We start from the raw sequence: 18695 nt of genomic DNA, 5'->3' as shown, positions 1-18695 counted from the left end.
ATCTTCACCATTGTAGAGAATTAGAAGATTTTATTGAAACTTCTCTCCCTGGGAGCTACATATAAATAAACACAAACTTTAAAATTCATTGGCAGATGTCTATTGACAATTCATAAGTAACTTGGGGACATTTTTCAGGTTAGGTAAATAGGAGCCCTGCTCTTTTTTCTCTGTCTAGATTCTTAAAAATCTCTGTTGCCTTTTCACTACCAATGTAATGAATCACTTAATGGACTTACATGAAAATCAGCAAGCTTCAGGTTTTTTCTTGGTGGTCAGAAGGCAACATTGTTGACTAGAATGTGTTTCTCTGAGTTTATTGCTTCCTGTTTTGTAGTTTTCCTATTAAGGTTGCTCTAATTTTAAGCCTGCTCTTTCTTAATGTAAACTTAGACTTAACACATCAAATAATATATCATGATAGGCTGAGTTGCCAAGGCAGAGTGATGTTATCAGGAAAACAACAAAGGAAGAAGTGTCCAGAAAGTCCTAAGGGGACATTTTGTCTATAAATCTGATAAATTGAATAAGTCATAGTCTCCCTGTCTTTCTCACTCAGTCTGCACATAAACTTACTGTTTTCTGATTTATATGTTGTTTTGTGTTATAGTCTTAGCCTTTGATTATTTAAGAAGAAAATTCAAAGAATATAGGTGTATGTATGTAAAACCAGGAAAAAAAATTCAAATTAAATAAATTTCTCATAATGTTTTGATGTCTTTGAGATTAAACTCCTAACATTTTTAAGTTCCTCCAGGATCAGTGTAATAAGATATTTCTGATCCCACATACATATGGAGCAAAACTGTGTCATATCCTAGCATAACTATGCAGAAAACACAGCGTATAGTAGCACTGTGATTAAACTACAGTTTTCCTGCGCTCACATTAGTATTTGTTTTGATTCCTGCTTGTTTTAATTAGTAGAGTTATAATGAAATTCATTTTTTACTTATCATTTAAGGAATGAGGACCAGGAGTTATATAAAAGTCTAGTTGTGATTAGAAGCTTTTTGAGTAAAGGTGGGAGGTATTGGTGTTTCAGGTAGCAGCAGATGAGCGTATTGCTAAAGTTGCCATAATTGGAACAAGACTCTTCTGAGTTGCCATCTGTTCAAGACCTGTTCAGAAATCAACAGTGTTTTTTGAGTAGTGTAGAATTATTCTACTTATGTTGAAATATTTAAGAATTAGTAATGGCAGGACAGAGCTGGTCAGGCATTAATAGCTTGGGGAAAATTAGCATGTATTGAAGGGAAAATTACTAATTGTTTATAAATGCCTATTTCAGCAGACAGACAGGATCAAAACTGTACCTTCTCTCTCTTCTGGACACCCAGATGGTTACCCAGTTAGCTACAGTTCTGTATTTGTCAGGCATGGCTACTGAACATTATTTGTGACTGTTATGTATGATATTGTGTAGAGGTTAGAGAGGCAGAATAGTATAGTGGACAGAATGTTGGATTTTATCAAGAAGGACCCATTTTAAAGTTTTGCCTCAGACACATATTAGCTGTGTGACCTTGGGCAAGTAACCTCAAGGAACCTCAGCTTCCTGCTCTGTAAGTGGGAATAATAATAGCATTTATTTCAAAGAGTTGTGAGGATCAGATGACATTATGTATCTCATCTGATGTATGTATGTGTGTAAAGCATCATGCAAACCTCAAAAGTGATAGCTGTTATTATTGTTACAAATGTTGGCTCTTTCATTATATAGTACACACATACAAGCACAAATGTACACATATTATATAGTATTATAACCACTGTTAGCTTGTTCTTACCTGTTTTTGATGGGGTTTAGATAGATACAGTCTGAGGAGAAGTTGCTATCCAGCTGTTATTTCTATAGTTTACTGTTCTGAGAACCATTGTTTAGTTGCATAACATGACTGTTTTTTGGGAAGCAATAAGAGTATTGGGATCTAACTCCATTTTCTCTAGACTCATGTTTGTGATAACTTGAGTAGGTGACAGGAAACATGCATCTTGTCCCATTTGATTTTCATTCTTCTGGGTCTCTATATTTTGGAAGTTTTTCATTCCATAGTTTTTGGAGATTGAGAATTTGGTATAGTGATATCCATTAGAGATATTCTTATGTTTTTATGGCTTATTATTTCATCTGAGTGGTTTGGGACTGTAATGGTTATATCTTTAATGGTACTCTACTTCCAATACAATTTATTTGCTAAATTCTCAAGAGCATTTTGAGGTTTTTGTTTATAGTATGGAAATTTGTTTTCTGTTCATTTATAAAAGGATAGTGAACTTCTGTTATATAATTCTAGCCACTTGATTATGTCTTTCTAAGTATGTAATCGATGCTAAATTTTTATTATCTGCAATTATATATTCCAGTTTCTACCACTTCATTGCATAATCTACATCAGCTAATAAGTCTCAAGTTTTAAAGGATAACCTTTTTGTAATTTCTGGGCATAATAACCTGATCCTGAATAGCTATTATCAATGTCTCTGTCTTCTGTAAACAAATCTACATTACTCAGCCATTTGTTCTATATCTCTTTGTCAATATATTGTTGGTTGAGTTCATGTGAATGATGCCAATGGAGGGCCTTTTTTTTTAAATTAAGAAAATTATTTAAAAAAATTTTCCTAATTACATGTAAAGACAATTAACATTCATGTAAAAAAAAATTAAGTTCCAATTTTTTTCCCTCCTTCCTTCATCTCCCCCCTCCCTAAGATGGTAAGCAGTTTGGCATAGGTTATATGTGTGCAGTCATGTAAAACATATTTCCATATTAGTCATGCTGTGAAAGAAGAAACAGACCAAAGGCAAAAACCACAAAAAAAGAAAGTGAAAAATAGTATTCTCTGATCTTCATTCAGACTCCATCAGTTCTTTTTCTGAAGGTGGATAGCATTTTTTTTATCATGAGTCTTTTGGAATAGTCTTGGATCATTGTATTGCAGAGAGTAGTTCTCATTCATAGTTGATCATTGTGCAGTATTGCTGTTACTGTGTGCTGTGTTCTCCTGGTTCTGTTTACTTCTCTTTGTATCAGTTTGTGTAAGTCTTTCCAGATTTTCTGAAATCAGTCTGTTCATCATTTCTTATGACACAATAGCATTCCATCACAATCATATACCGCAACTTTGTTTAGCCATTCCCCAACTGATGAGCATCCCCTCAATTTCTAATTTTTTGCCACAACAAAAAGAATTGCTAGAATTATTTTTGTAAAAATAGGTCCTTTTCCTTTTTTTTAAAATCTCTTTGGGATACAGACCTAGTAGTGGTATAGCTGGATCACAGGGTATTTACAGTTTGATTGCCCTTTGGGCACAGTTCCAAATTGCTCTCCAGAATGGTTGGATCAGTTTACAACTTGAATGGAGGGCTTTTTGATTAAGTTTAAGCTTTTGAACTGATTTTTTTTTAATACGTAAAATAATTTTTATCATGAACTTTATATTACAAAAGTATGAATTTTTACAAGGAAAATACTTTTACATACAAATAGCTAATCCATCAAGCATATCTTAAATGCCTAGTTTGTGCAAAGTGGTGTACTAGGCACTGGGGATCTGAAGAAAAAGTGGAAAATGTATATTCTACTGGAGGATTATAGCATGTAAAGTGATAAATATATACATTTTCATTTGAGGAGGAGGCATTGAGCTCTAATAATTAAGGAGATGAAGAAAGTCTTTTCATTAGTAGATGGAACATGAACTGTAGCTTGAAGGAATCTGGGGATTCAACGAGATGGATGTCAGGAGGGAGTTTATTCTCGGGTGGGAAAGACTTGTGCAAAGGCATAGAAGCAAAGATGGAAAGTTGTGCCTGGGAAATCACAGGTAGAACAGTTGGGCTAGAATGTAGAATTTATGAAGGGCTGTGATGTGCCTGCCTAGAGAGACAGGCTGGAGACAGATTGAGAAGGGTTTTAAATATTAGAATAACTTATATGTAATAAATAGTTTACTAGCTGTTCTCTTTGTAGCCCTTCTGATCTTATCAATCATTCATCTTTATATACACATACATGTATATGTATATGTTCATATATACACATATGCTTACATTTCCTACAATTGTTGTGTGCGTTTGCAGCAAAATGCACGCTAGGTTTGAGAGGAATGCTTTTATCTACTTTTTAAAGATTATATCATCTTAGTGAACGCTTTTGCTAAAATCTAATAATGTTTATGGGTGCTCTCTTTCTCTCACATGCACACACATGGATGTGTATATGTCATCACATGTTTCAGTGGTATAGTCATGATCAATGTGTGTACTATTCTTTGAGTTTGGCTTTTTAAAATTTTCAGTTATTTTGTGTATCTATATTTCTTTTTATTCCTCATAGTTCTCATTCTTAGTGACATTGTATTCCTTTATTTTTATATACCAGTTTCCCTGTTTTTCAGTTGTTTTCAGTTTCTTTTTCAGTTTTTCCCTATTCTTTTCACTAGTGAAATTGGTGAAAACGAGTCTGAATTGATTTTCAATAGGAGAGTTAATACTCTTGGTTTGAAATCAGCTTTGGTTTTTCTTTTGCATTTTGTTACCTGAACTTTATCTCATTTAGGACAATATTTTTCTAGAATTGCAAGGGACTTGGTCTTTGAAATCCCAGGAACTAATCACAGAAAAGGGGCTCATAATGACGTATCAAATTAAATGTAAAAATGGAGCTGTTACTGGTGTTTCTATAAAGAGTGAACAAATCCTTTGATTCACAAGGGAACAGTGTCATTGGGTAGAAATGCTCCTAGGCATGGACATAGGTGACATTTAAAAGTCACAGTCCAGCCTGAATCAGTTGAGGCGGGAGCCAGAAGTTGGGGAAGCATTAAGTTTTTCACCTCTTGGCAGGAGAAGGGATTTTCTTTGTCTTCTTTACCCTTCAACCATGGTCTCAACAGCCTCACCCAGAAAAAGACACCGCATGTATCAGTTGCACTGTCAGTTCTAGAGTTTGGGGCACAGCAGAGGGAGCAGAGACATTCCAGACAGACAGATGGAGTGAATCAGTCACTTGAGGCAGAAAACAGCTTTAAGAGTATGACCTTTAATGTAATGGAATACTATTGTTCTATAAGAAATGATGAGCAGATGGATTTTAGAAAAACCAGGAAAGATTTATATGAACTAATGCTGATTGAAGTGAGCAGAACCAGAACACCATCCACAGTAACAGCCACATGATGCAATGACCAACTTTGATAGACTTGGCTCTTTTCAGCAATGATCTAAGACAGTTTCAAAAGACTCATGTTGGAAAATGCTATCCACATCCAGAGAAAGAACTATGGAGTCTGAATGCTGATCGAAGCATACTGTTTTCTTTATTTTTCCTTTCTTTCTCATGGCTTTTCCTTTTTGTTCTGATTCTTCTTTCACAACATGGCTAATGTGGAAATATGTTTAATATGATTGTATATGCATAGCCTGTATCAGATATCTGATGGGAGGAAGGGAGAGAGAAAAAATTTGGAACTCAAAATCTTTTAAAAGTAAATGTTGAAAATTGCCTTTACATGTAATTGGAAACAATAAAATATTATTAAGTGGGAAAAAAAAAGAGTGTGATCTTTAGAAGAGAAGGGAGTCAGCTATAGGCTGAAGAGGGAGCTAGCTCCCTCTTGGAAATCCAGAGTTGAGCTGTAGAGAAGACTATACATAGAGAGAAATGACATTAAGGCCCTTGTAGCTGCAGATTTGTGAGTTGCCTTGACCTTACGTATTACCTCGTTGTATTCTCATTGTACTCTAAATTTGTACCTATACTTCCCATGTATGCGACGTGTATTTGTTATCTCAGGTTTAGGGGAGGAATAGGATAGCTTTTTGCTGCTATTTAAAAAAAGGTTTTTTTATTAATTTATTTTGAATTATCAACAGTCACTTCCATAAGCTTTTGAGTTTTAAATTTTTCTCCCCCTCCCTCCCCACTTCCTTCCCCAAGACAGCGTGCAATCTTATATAGGCTATGCATATACATTCCTATTAAACATATTTTCACATTAGTGATGTTTTAAGTAAAAATTAGAACCAATAGCAGGAACTACCAGAAAGAGGAAACAAAACACAGCAGAAGAAAAAAAAAAGCAAATAGTATGCTGCTGTCTGCATTCAAACACCATAGTTCTTTCTTCTTTGTGGATAGCATTTTCCATCATGAGGCCCTTACAGATGTCTGAGATCCTTGTATTGCTGAGAAGGGTTAAGTTTATCAATATTAGTCATTGCACAACATGACTGTTATTGTGTGCAATGTTCTCTTGGTTCTGCTCACTTCACTTAGCAGCAGACCATACAGATCTTTCCAGGTTTTTCTGAAGTCAGCCTGTTCATCATTTCTTATAGCACAGTAATATTCCATTACATTCATATACCACAACTTGTTCAGCCATTCCCCAGTTGATGGGCATCCTTTCAATTTCCAATTCTTTGACGCCGCAAAAAGAACTGCTATAAATATTTTTGTACGTGTGGGTCCTTTTCCCATTTGTATGATCTGTTTGGGATACATACAGTCCTAGAAGTGGTATGCACATTTTTATAGCCCTTTGGGCACGGTTCCAAATTGCTCTCCAAAATGGTTGGATCATTTCACAACTCCACCAACAATGCATTAGCGTTTCAATTTTCCCACATCTCCAACATTTATCATTTTCCTGTTTTGTCATGTTGGCCAATCTGATGTGATGTGGTATCTCAGAGTTGTTTTGATTTGCATTTCTCTAATCAATAAGTAATTTAGAGTATTTTTTCATATGACTATAGATGGCTTTCATTTCTTCATCTGAGAACTTTTGCTACTGTTTTTTACTATGCTTTCTTAGTAAATATTTTTGCCAAGAGCTAATTATGTCTGCTGGCTGAATGTTAGTGGAAAACATACTGGATGGGGCTTGGGCCCAAAGAATACTATAAAGCCTGTGAGGTAGCTGCCTTCAGGGGACTTAACCCTTGAGTGAGTGCCAAGTTGGGCAGGAGCCAGATTGGTTGCTCCAGAACCATCATTTAACCTTAAAGAATTGAAAGGGTTAGTCATGCATGAATATTGCTCTTGTATGACATCCTTGTGAGTGATTATCTAGCCTTAGATTGAATACTTCATGAGTGTGTTTAACCAGCAGAAAAACTCAGTCTTTGTATCTTTTTGTCCCATGTTCAGAACAAGGATATGTTTGACAGAGAACCGCTCACAATAATAAATTTGTTGGTTCCTTCTGCCTTGTTCTTTCAACAGTCAGCGAAAGTAGACAGCATAAAAGGAATCTGTTTGTTGGTGGTAGGAGTTAGACCAGAGGTCTCATAGTCACTGCCCTCAAGAGTAGCCAAACCTAGATTAAAATGTAATTTGGAAATATTTAATAAAATAAATAAAAATTCAAGAAAACATAGAGAATATTACATTTTAAAACTAAGACAATATATAGTCTGCAGTGACCTTCTGTGTGGTTTAATGGCCTCTGTTTCTATTTGAGTTTGACACCACTGATTTAGATTATTGTTGTGGCCCAGCAGAAGACAATTGTAGCTGTGATAGAGAAATGCAGGAGCCTAAGGGCCAACATTCTTTTGGATCAAAAAATGTGAATAAGAAGTTGTTGGAAAGATTCTAGGATTACTTTTTTCTCCCCATTTGAATTTCTTGTTTGGTAATATATTATTCCCTCATTGAACTCAGAAATTGTCCCAGTTTTCTAATCAATAAAGGGATCCCTTAATGACTACCTTATAGAATCAGCTGTATGTCTTAGTGGATGCAGCACTGGATGTGGCATCAGGAAAAACACTTAATGGCTTCAAGACCTCAGGCAAGTCATTTGACTTCTTTGGGTCTCAGTTTTTTCATCTCTGAACTAGGGATAATAATACTTCCTTCATAGAGTTGTTCTGAATAAATATGGGAATATCTGTGAAGCACTTTACAAGCACTAAAATGACATGTAACTGTTAGTTACTACTTATGCAGTAGATATTTTTTGGGAAGAATTTTATGTTGGTTGAATCCTGACCATTCATAGAAATCTACTATAAAACATTTAAAGTGTTTTTTAAAAAAGAAATTTTACCGTTAATCTTTTTCATAATATTGGTAACCACTCCCTCATTTATCTTTTAAAGAGTTTTCATATTAAATCATCTTAGAGCTTTTTTTTAAAGTTCATGTTATGATAACACTTGGCATGACATGTGGCAGTGGTCAGTATACCCTAATGGGTCAGAGCTTCCTAACCCCCAGGGTTGTAAATTACAACATTGTTCAGTTGTTTCTAGAGTATGTGACTCTCTATATTTATCCAGTTCCTAGCTTTTGTACCATGGCAACATACTCTCTGTAAATTTGGTTATGTACTTCAGATTGTAGCATTTAGAATTAGAAAGGAGATCAGGGGCTGTCCATTTTAATTCCTTTATCTTATGGAAATATCTTCATTCAAAGTACTAACTTCCTTATTTCTGGAATTCACTACTTTACCTTTGCTGTTTAGAATCTCTGTTCTCCTTCGAGACTTGGCTCAAACACTATCTTTTGCATGGTGTCTTTGTCAGGCTTGATCTCTGCTGGTATCCTCCCTTTGTAAATGCCTTGTATTTAATTTATATGTAAATGTTGTCTTTTCACGTAGAAACATTTTGAGGGCAAGGATTGTTTCACTTTTGTATTCCTAGGACTTGGCCCAGTGCCTAGAACATTATAGATACTTAATAAATGCTTGTTGATGGATTGATTTGGGAAATAAGGATTTAAACTCTGCCAATTAATAGCTTTATGAATGTGACAAGATATGGTGTGCCTCAGTAAATTTCAGTTTTCTCACCAGTAAAAGAAGGGGTTTGAATAAATACTTTCTTGCTCTAATAGATCTTCAAACATCCCGTTATTCTATGAAAACTTGGCTTTATGGAGATAAAAATTACTTGTCTGAAGTTTGATAGGTTGCAGATAGCAGGAAAATCCTATTTAGAGCTAGCAAGGATCTCAGATGTCTACCTTGTTTTACAGATGAGGATGCTGATACTCAGGGAGCTTGAGACTTGCTCAAGGTCGCACAGATCACATAACGTGTCAGAAGTGGGATTGAACCCATAGCCTTTGACTGCAGAGCCAGTGCCTTTTCCCTGATAATACTCCAGATCTGAGCACAAATTTTTGATTCTAAGTCCCCTGTTTTTTGGGCTACACTAATTAAATTCCCTAAGTGTTCGTTATTTTACCAGGCTTTGAAGATACAATGACAAAACTGAAACAGCCCCTGTCTTCAAGGAGCTTATTTTCTAATTGGGAGAAACAACATATATACAGCCCTGATATATTTATTTGCTTATTTATTTACCTGTTCATTCATTTGTTCTTTGTGTTTTATTTGTTTTAATCACCCAAAATCTTCTCACTTTCTTCTCAACTCTCTCACTAATCAACTTTGTTGTTGTTGTTGTTTTTGAAAAAAATAAGTGCCAAGTTTTCATGATTACTGCTTTTTAGTGTAGTTGGACATTTGATGCTGTTAGGTCTTGTTTTTCCCCCCACTTATCTGTTGTTGCTCTAGATTAATTTTTTTGCTTTTTCTAATTGTATGATGTAACAGTTGTTAGTAAGTGACCATTTGTTAGTAAGGTACTAGGCAAGTAACTTAGGTGGTATTGTTTTTGTTACATTGCCACAGCCCAGCCATGAGCAATTAATATGTCTTCAGTAATTTAAAGTCTTTAATTCTCTTAAACAGATTTTCTAGTTGTATCTATATGGTGCCTTTGTCTTGGTTATTGGACTTGCAAAAATTTTTTACATTCTGTAATTATTGGTAATGTGCTTTCTATTTCTCTCTCTTTCAGAGTTTTGGTTGGCAATATACAGAAAAGCTGATGACTTGTGTGGGTTTTTATTTTATATTCTGCAAATTTGCTGAATTGTTTCACTTTTCTTTTTGTTAACTCAGGTTTTTTAGACTGCCTTCATTTATAAAAAGTGATACTTTTGTTGCCTGTGATTATTTTCTCAAGTTTTTTTCTTGTGTTATTGCAACAGCTACTATTCCTAGAACTATGTTAAATAATTGTGGTGAAAATAGATACCCTTGCTTTCCCCCCAAATCTTTTTTTTTTGGGGGGAGGGGATTTTGGTGAGGCAGTCGAGGTTAAGTGACCTGCACAGGATCACACAGCTACTAAGTGTCAAGTGTCTGAGGTCACATTTGAACTCAGGTCCTCCAAACTCCAGGGCTGGTGCTCTATCCATTGCACCACCTAGTGCCCTCCTCCTATTCTTAATGGAAAAGCCTTTAGTCTCTCTTCATTACATAGAATTTAGATTGATGCTACTTATCAGATTAAGTCTATTAAACAAAAGTCCATTCTAGTTCTTTTTTTGTTAAACAAAGATGGATATTGGATTTTACCAAAAGCATTTCCACCAGTTATTGATATGTATTTTTTTTTTATTACTTCATGATGAATGTGGTCTGTTTATAGTTTCCCTGCATTCCTGGAATAAATTCAACTTGGGCACAGTGGTTCAGTGGATAGAATGCTGGGCCTGGAGTCAGGAAGGCCTGAGTTCATATCTGGCCTCAGAGACTTAATAACTGTGTGAACCTGGGCAAGTCATTGTAACCTGTTTGTCTTACTCTCCTGGAGGAGGAAATGGCAAATCACTCCAGTATCTTTGCCAGGAAAATCTTATGGACAATATTGACGTGCTGTGGTCTGTGGGATCATGAAGAACCAAATATGACTGGACAACAACAGTGTATATTCTTTTAAGCCTCTTTGCTGATATTTTATTATTTTTGCATAGATGTTCATAACAGATATTGATTTATAATTTTAATAATAATAGCCAGCATTTATATAGCTTCTTAAGGTTTCCAAGCCTCTTTTTTTTCTTGTTTTTTGTTTTTTTGTTTGTTTGTTTTTGGTTGGGCAATGGGGGTTAAGTGACTTGCCCAGGTCACACAGCTAGTAAATGTTATGTGTCTGAGGCTGGATTTGAACTCAGGTCCTCCTGAATCCAGGGCCGGTGCTCTATCCACTGCGCCATCTAGCTGCCCCCCCATGCCTCTTTACAAACATTATTTCATTTTATCCTCACACCAATCCTGGGACGTAGGTGCTGTTATAGTTGGAAAAACTGAGACAAACAGAGATTAAGTGACTTAGCCAGGTTCATACAGCTAGTAAGTGTCAGAGGCAGTATTTGAACTCAGGACTTCCTGACTTCAGGTCCAGTGTTTTATCCACTGTGCCACCTAGTTACTTCTAGTGTTAGTTTTTCTTTCTCTGTTTCTCCCTTATTTAGGTACCAAGATGATATTTGTATCATAGAGAGAGTTGGAAAGAATTACTGCTTTTCTTATTTTTCCAGACAGTTTAGGTGATACTAGATCAGTTGTTCTTTGGATAGTTTATAGAATTCAATTTTAATTCCCTCTGATCTTGAGGTATTTTCATTTGGAGTTCATTTATGGTTTGTTCAGTTTCTTTTCTGAGATTATGTGATCCAAATTACCTATTTCTTGTTCTGTTAATCTGGGTATTTTATATTTTTGTAAATATTTATGCAGTTAATTTATCAGTTTTATTGGTGTATAACTGGGCAAAATAATTTCTAATGATTTCCTTTATTTTCCCTTCATTATTTGTGAATTTCTCTTTTTCCATTTTAATATTGCCAATTTGGCTTTCCTCTCTTTTCAGCTGGATTAGCTGATGGTTTATCACTTTTTTTTTTCAAATTAGTTTCTAGTTTTATATATCTGTTATGGTTTTAAAAACAATTTGATGCTTTTCCAGTTTTTTTTAGTTGTATGTCCAATTTATCAAACTGTTGTTTTTCTCCTTTTAAAAATTTTTTTTTATTAAAAAAAACTTTTCCCCCTCTTTTTTGTAACATTTCATGGTGATCTTTTTTTTTTAAAGTAGTGATATTTCTTATTTATTTTTAGTTTTCAACATTCACTTCCACAAGATTTTGAGTTCCAAATTTTCTCCCCATCTCATCCCTCCCCCCATCCCAAGATGGCATGCATTGTGTATACTCCTTCCTAATCTGCACTCTCTTCTATCTCACCCCCCACCCACCCTTCTCTTATCCCTTTCCCCTTCTGTTTTCTTGTAGGGCAGGATAGATTTCCATACCCCATTTCCTATATTTCTTATTTCCTAGTTGAATATGAAAACAATTTTTTTAACATGTGTTTTTAAAACTTTGGGTTTCCAATTTTCTCCCTTCCTTCCTCCCCACCCACCCTCATTGAAAACACAAGCAACTCAATACAGGTTATACATGTGTAGTCATGTAAAACACTTCCATAGTAATCATGTGAAAAACTAAGTATATTTCCCTTCATCCTATCCTGCCCCCCATTTATTCTATTCTCTCTTTTGACCCTGTCCCTCCTGAGAAGTGTTTGCTTCTGATTACACCCTCCCCCAATCTGCCCTCCCTTCTATCATCCCCCTGCTGTCTTGTCCCCTTCCCTCCCTATTTTCCTGTAGGGTAAAATAGATTTCCATACCCAATTGAGTGTGTATGTTATTCCTTCCTTAAGCCAAATCCAATGAGAATAAGATTCACTCATTCCCTCTCACCTTCCCCCATTTCCCTTCCACTGTAAAAGCCTTTTCTTGTCTGTTTCATGTGAGATAATTTACCCTATTCTACCTCTCCCTTTCTCCTTCTCCTAGTATAATCGTCTCATCCCTTAATTTTATTCTCCAGATATCACCTCTTCACTCTGTGCCCTCTATCTATCACACACACACACACACACACACACACACACACACACACACACACACACACACAACGATTTTTTACTCTCCAACTACCCTAATACTGACAAAGGTCTCATGAGTTACAAATATCATCTTTCTATGCAGGAATGTAAACACTTCAACCTTAATAAGTCTCTTATGATTTCTCTTTCCTGTTTACCTCTTCATGTTTCACTTGAGTCTTGTATTTGAAAGTCAAATTTTCTATTCAGCTCTGGTCTTTTCATCAGGAATGCTTGAAAGTCCTCTATTTCACTGAATTACCATTTCTTCCCTGAAGGATTGTACTTAGTTTTGCTGGGTAGGTGAGTCTTGGTTGTAATCTTATCTCCTTTGCCCTCCGGAATATTATATTCCATGCCCTCTGGTCCCTTAATATAGAAGCTGCTAAATCTCGTGTTATCCTGATTGTGTTTGCACACTACTTGAATTGTTTCTTTCTGGCTGCTTGCAATATTTTCTCCTTGATCTGAGAACTCTGGAATTTGGCTACAATATTCCTAGGAGTTTTCCTTTGGGGATCCCTTTCAGGAAGAGATCAGTGGATTCTTTCAATTTCTGTTTTGCCCTCTGGTTCTAAAATATCAGGGCAGTTTTCGTTGACAATTTCTTGATGATGTCTAGGCCCTTTTTTTTTGATCATGGCTTTCAGATAGTCCAATAATTTTTAAATTCTCTCTCCTGGATCTGTTTTCCAGGTCAGTTGTTTTTCCAATGAAATATTTCACATCGTTTTCTATTTTTTCATTCTTTTACATTTGTTTTACAATATCTTGATTTCTTGTAAGGTCACTAGCTTCCAATTGTTCCATTCTAATTTTTAAGAAAGTATTTTGGTTAGGCAATGGGTTAAGTGACTTGCCCAGGGTCACACAGATAGTAAGTGTCAACCATCTTAGGTCCTCCTGACTCTAGGACTGGTGCTCCATCCACTGTGCCACCTAGCTGCCCCAGAAGCATTTTTTTCACTAAGCTTTTGGACTTCCTTTTCTGTTTGGACAGTTTTGCTTTGTAGGGCATTCTTCTCCTTGTGGCCTTTTTCAACCCCTTTTGCCATTTGAGTTAGGTTATTTTTTAAGGTGTTATTTTCTTCAGTATTTTTTTGAGTCACCTTTAGCAAGCTTGTTTTTCATGATTTTCTTGCATCACTCTCAGTTTTTCTCTGCTTCTCTTACTTGCTTCTCAAAATCCTTTTTGATCTCTTCTATGGCCTGGGACCAATACATATTTTTCTTGGAGGCTTTGGATATAAGAGCTTTGACTTTGTTGTCTTCTTCTAGTTGTGTGTTTTGATCTTCTTTGTCACCAAAGTAAGATTCTGTGGTCTGACTCTTTTTGAGCTGCTTGCTAATGATCTCAGCCAATTACTTGAGTTATAAACACTTTGTTAAGGCAGAGGTCTGCTTCCAGTGTGGAGAATGTACTGTCCCAAGCTTCGGGGGTTTTGTGCAGCTGTTTTCGGAGATACTTCTAGGCACCTGCAAATTTTCAGTTCTTTCAAGGTGCTATGATCAAGGGAGAGGTGATTACTCCTTTCCTGGCCTGTGCTCTGGACTGTGAGTGACCATGAGCACTCTTTTCTGTCTTGGAACTGGGAGGAGGATTTTCTCTGCACCACTACTACAAGCTCCACTGAGCCAGCACTCCTCCTTGCCCCAGGACCGCCACCCAGAACTGTGACCGAGATCCAAGCACGGGCAAAGCAAGAGAATCCTGCACCAGCAGAGAGATCCCTGCAATTCCCCTCTGAGCAGCCACTGTATTCTCCCTCAGTTTGTGGGTGGGAAACTCCTGGGGGCCAAGCTGTGAGACTAGGGCTGGACCACGCTTCTCCCTCTCACCCAAGACAGACTTTTCCCACTGACCTTCTAAGTTGTCTTTGGTGTTTATTTGGGTTGAAAAGTCTGGAAACCCCCACAGCTGCCTGTGATTCAGTACTCTGAGGGCTGCCTTTGCCTGTGTGCCCATGCTGAACTGCGCTCCTCTACCTGCCCAGTGAAATATACCTTTCAGATCAACCATCCAGGCTGTCTTGGGCTGTAAATTTGTTTCAGTCTGTCTTATTGTTGGTTCTGCTGCTTTAGAATTTGTTTAGAACCATTTTTTATAGGTATTTGGAGGGGTTTGGGGAAGAGCTCAAGCAAGTCACTGCTTTTACTCTGCCATCTGCGCTCCAACCCCTCCCCCCTTTCTCATTTTTCATGAAAGCATTTAGAGAGGTAAGTTTCTCCTTAAATACTGCTTTGGCGTCATCCCAATAGTTATATATGTTGGCTCATTGTTGACATTTTCTGTTGTTTCTATCACTCATTCTTAGATCCACTGGTCTTTTAGGATGAAATTATTTAGTTTCCATTTAAGGCTTATTCCTTCCTTAAAGGCCCTTTATTGGTTATAATTTTTATTGCATTGAACTCAGTAAAGGATATGTTTAATATTTTTGCTTTTTAGTATTTGAGGTTTTATGTCTTACACATGATTAATTTTTATAAAGATAACATGTATAGCTGAGAAATAGTAACAATAATAGTGATAGCTACCATTCATATAGAATTATAAGGTTTATAAATCCTTTTATGTGTATTAACTCATTTAGTCCTCAAAATCATGTGAAATAGGTCCTATTTTTTTTCTCCATTTTTTCAAATGAAGAAATCAGGGATGAGATAGGGGTAAGTGGCCCAGGGCTACATGTGTCTAAGCCAGAATTTGAACTTAGATCTTCCTCACTCCAAATGTAATACTCGATTTTACCACCTAGCTGTTCCTTCTTTTCCTATTCAGGAATTACCAGAGAACTATCCTATATAATTTAACTAAAGTTTTATTTAGATCATTAATTTCTTTTTCTTTATCTTTATCTAGGTCTGAAAGGAGGTACCTTGAGTTCCCCAACTGTTAGCTTTCTATTTCAATTTTCCTTTATCATTCTGTACACATTTTAAATATTAATATTATTTCATTGTATATTGTGCCTTTAAGTATAATATGATTTCCCTGTTTCTCTTTTAATATTATCTATCCTCTGAAATTGAACTTCATTTTTCATGTCACTATTCTCTTACACTTAACTACCTCCCCCATCTTGCTGTTCCCTGTTGCATTTAAGGGCGATCTCCATCTCTGTGTGTGTGCATTTAATGGTCTTCTGTTTTATCTCTATTTGGTTCATAAGTAGTAGGTTCATATGAATCTCAGTTTCCCCACCCATTCTTCCATGTTTGTATACTCTTCCTCTCTTGTAGCTTAATTATGAGAAATAAGTTGCTTTCCTTTCTTCCTCATTTCTCCCCTAGTACATTCCTGTTTCCTCTTTTTTCTTTCTCTTCTTAATTAAAACCACTCCCAGACCATGTGTTTGTCTTATTTAACTGCTTTTTGACTCTTAATCATTTTGATGGGACATTTATCTCCTCTCTTCCCATTAGAATGTAAACATTTCATCATTGTTCAGCTTTTCTCCATTGTTCTATTGCTCTATTGTTCCTAGATTTTTTGTGTGTGTTTCAGAGTTTCTACTCAGTTTTGGTATTTTCTTCAGGAATATTTGAAAGTGCTCTATTTCATTTTTTTCCTCTGTAAGGTTATATTCAGTCATGTGGGTAAGTTATCCTCAATTGTTAGTCTTTTTTACTTTTTGGAATATTGTGTTCTATTATTTTTCTCCTTATGTTAATTTTGTGCGATGCTTACCATTGTTTCTTGGTACTTGAGTTTTTTCTTTCTGGCTTATTGCAATTTTTTTTCCTTTTGACTGGAAGTTTTAGATCTTGGCTGTGGCATTCCTTGGCGTTTTTATTCTTTTAGAGGGTGAGCAGTGGATTCTTTCTTTTTCATTTTGCCCTCTATTGCTAATAGATCTTTGTAGTTTATATTTATTTTTTAAAATATGGTGTCCCAGTTTTTGTGTCACTGTTTTGGTCTTTGTTTTCAGGGAGTCTAATACATTTTAAATTATTTTCCATTTGTTTTCCAGGCCTAGTGTTGACAGTAAATACCTTCTGACACACCAGCCAAGGTGGGAGAGTAGGAGGAATCAGTAAAACTCAGATCCTCTGCATAATTACTTCAGCAAAGAGTTAGGGAAGTATACCAGACCAAGTCTTTATCATGAAAACTAAGAAAGAATCAGTCATTTTTCTAGCCCAGATTGGCATAGAGCAGGCCTGCAGAACTTATGATGACCTGTGGGCTCATTATAGGGGGGCCAGATGTGGTAAGCCAAAGGATTTTGGGGGCCTCATGAAAAATGTAGGGGAAAACATTTTTTATATGTAGAGGAAATCCTTTGGGATGCCACAAGTTGTGCAGGCCTAGCATAGGGTGATAGAAGACTGTAGATAGTTAGGAAGACACTGCACAGAGTTTTCTAGCATGGGGACTGACTAGAGGCTTGTGGTCATGCACTGGGGCAAGAAGAAATCTCAGATCTATGAGGGACTGGCCTAATATTGTTTAGAGAGTAGGATCAGGAGTCAGCTGGCAACCCTGTCATATCTATTCTGGAGCTTGGTCTCAGATTCAGTGCAGACTGAGGAGAGAGGGTAGAAGCCTAGCTTTGGTAGACCAGGGCATGGAGCAGTCATAGTCTTTTTTTTTTAAGTCATAGTCTTGTGTCTGTAAGTTGGAGCAGGGAGCAGGAACAGAAGTGAATAGCAGCTGGGTGACTGACGCTGGCACAGGATTTTGAATTTTGTCCCTAGCTCTATCTGGAATCTGCTGCTGTGTGACCAAAGCAGGGAGCTCAGACCAAGAGAGGCTTAAAATTCTGTCATTCTGAACCTGCAGAGCTTTCCAGATAGGTGATAGTGATTAGGGCCATCTTCAGTCTACTAAAACAGTGGTAGGGAACCTGTGGCCTCGAGGCCACATGTGGCCCTCTTGGTCCTCAAGAGGCCCTTTGACTGAATCCAAACTTCACAGAACAAATCCCCTTAATAAAAGGATTTATTCTGTAAAATTTGGACTCAGTCAAAAAGCTGCATATGTGGATCTAGAAGGCCACATGTAGCCTCGAGACTGCAGGTTCTCCACCCCTGTATTAGAGCTTCAATCAGAGACTGAAGTTAAGTTGTCCAAGCCATCCATATTCAAGATCAGTAGCTTGCAAAGTTTAGACCAGGAGTGCTGTGATCAGGCTTCACCATGGATCAGACTGTTTTAGGCATAGTTAAGTCTTGTGGTTCTCTAGCCTGAGCTGCCTCTGAGATCCGTGAAGAACACAGTACTTAATATTACTTTGAGAAAGTTTTGGTACTACCAAAGAGAATACAAAGCAGGATGAAACAAGACCCAGATATTTCCTCCAAAGTTTCAAAGAGCCCAGCCCAGAACAAAGCCACAAAGACAAACACAGCTTGGATGTGATTTAGCAACCATCGTTATAAAGGAGCAGAGAAAATATGGAATACAATATACCAGAAGGCAGTGGATTGAGGCTTACAACAAGGAATAACTTACCAAGCAAAACTGAGTATAATCTTATAGACAGAAAAAATACATCTTTAATGAAATAGAGGAGTTTCATGCATTCCTGATGAAAAGAAAAGAGCTGTGGAAAAATGTTGTGAAAAGATGCATAAAAAGGTAAATATGAACAAACAATGATAAAAAACTCAAAAGGAACAAACTGCTTATTCACATATGGTGAGATGATATGTGTTTCTGACTGCTTGTAGTGATTTTTCTTTTACCTGGAAACTCTGGATTTTGGCTATGATGGTTCTAAGAGCTTTCACTTTGGAGCTTCTTTCAGGAAGTGACCAGTGGAGTCTTTCTGTTTCTACTTTGTCCTGATGATAAGAGGTCTGGGTCGTTTTCTTTTAAGATAACTTAAAATAAGATTTCTAGGATCTTTTTGTTTGGTCATGATGGTCAGATAGTTCCAGTGATTCTTAAATTTGCTTTCTTTGACCTTTTCCAA

The 18695-nt window shown here is 36.5% G+C and overlaps 1 protein-coding gene across 2 annotated transcripts in view; it reads left to right on the top strand.

Annotated features, from left to right (window-relative positions):
* TULP4 (TUB like protein 4) overlaps window positions 1–18695 on the top strand; it is a 258815-nt gene that overhangs the window by 17863 nt on the left and 222257 nt on the right. The gene's annotated exons all lie outside the window — the stretch shown is intronic.

The sequence above is a fragment of the Phascolarctos cinereus genome, unplaced genomic scaffold (genome assembly GCF_003287225.1).
Source record: "Phascolarctos cinereus isolate Bilbo 61053 unplaced genomic scaffold, phaCin_HiC Scaffold_5;HRSCAF=322, whole genome shotgun sequence".
In the NCBI taxonomy this organism is placed as follows: Eukaryota; Metazoa; Chordata; class Mammalia; order Diprotodontia; family Phascolarctidae; genus Phascolarctos; species Phascolarctos cinereus.
This window is presented reverse-complemented; position numbering and strand designations above follow the sequence as displayed.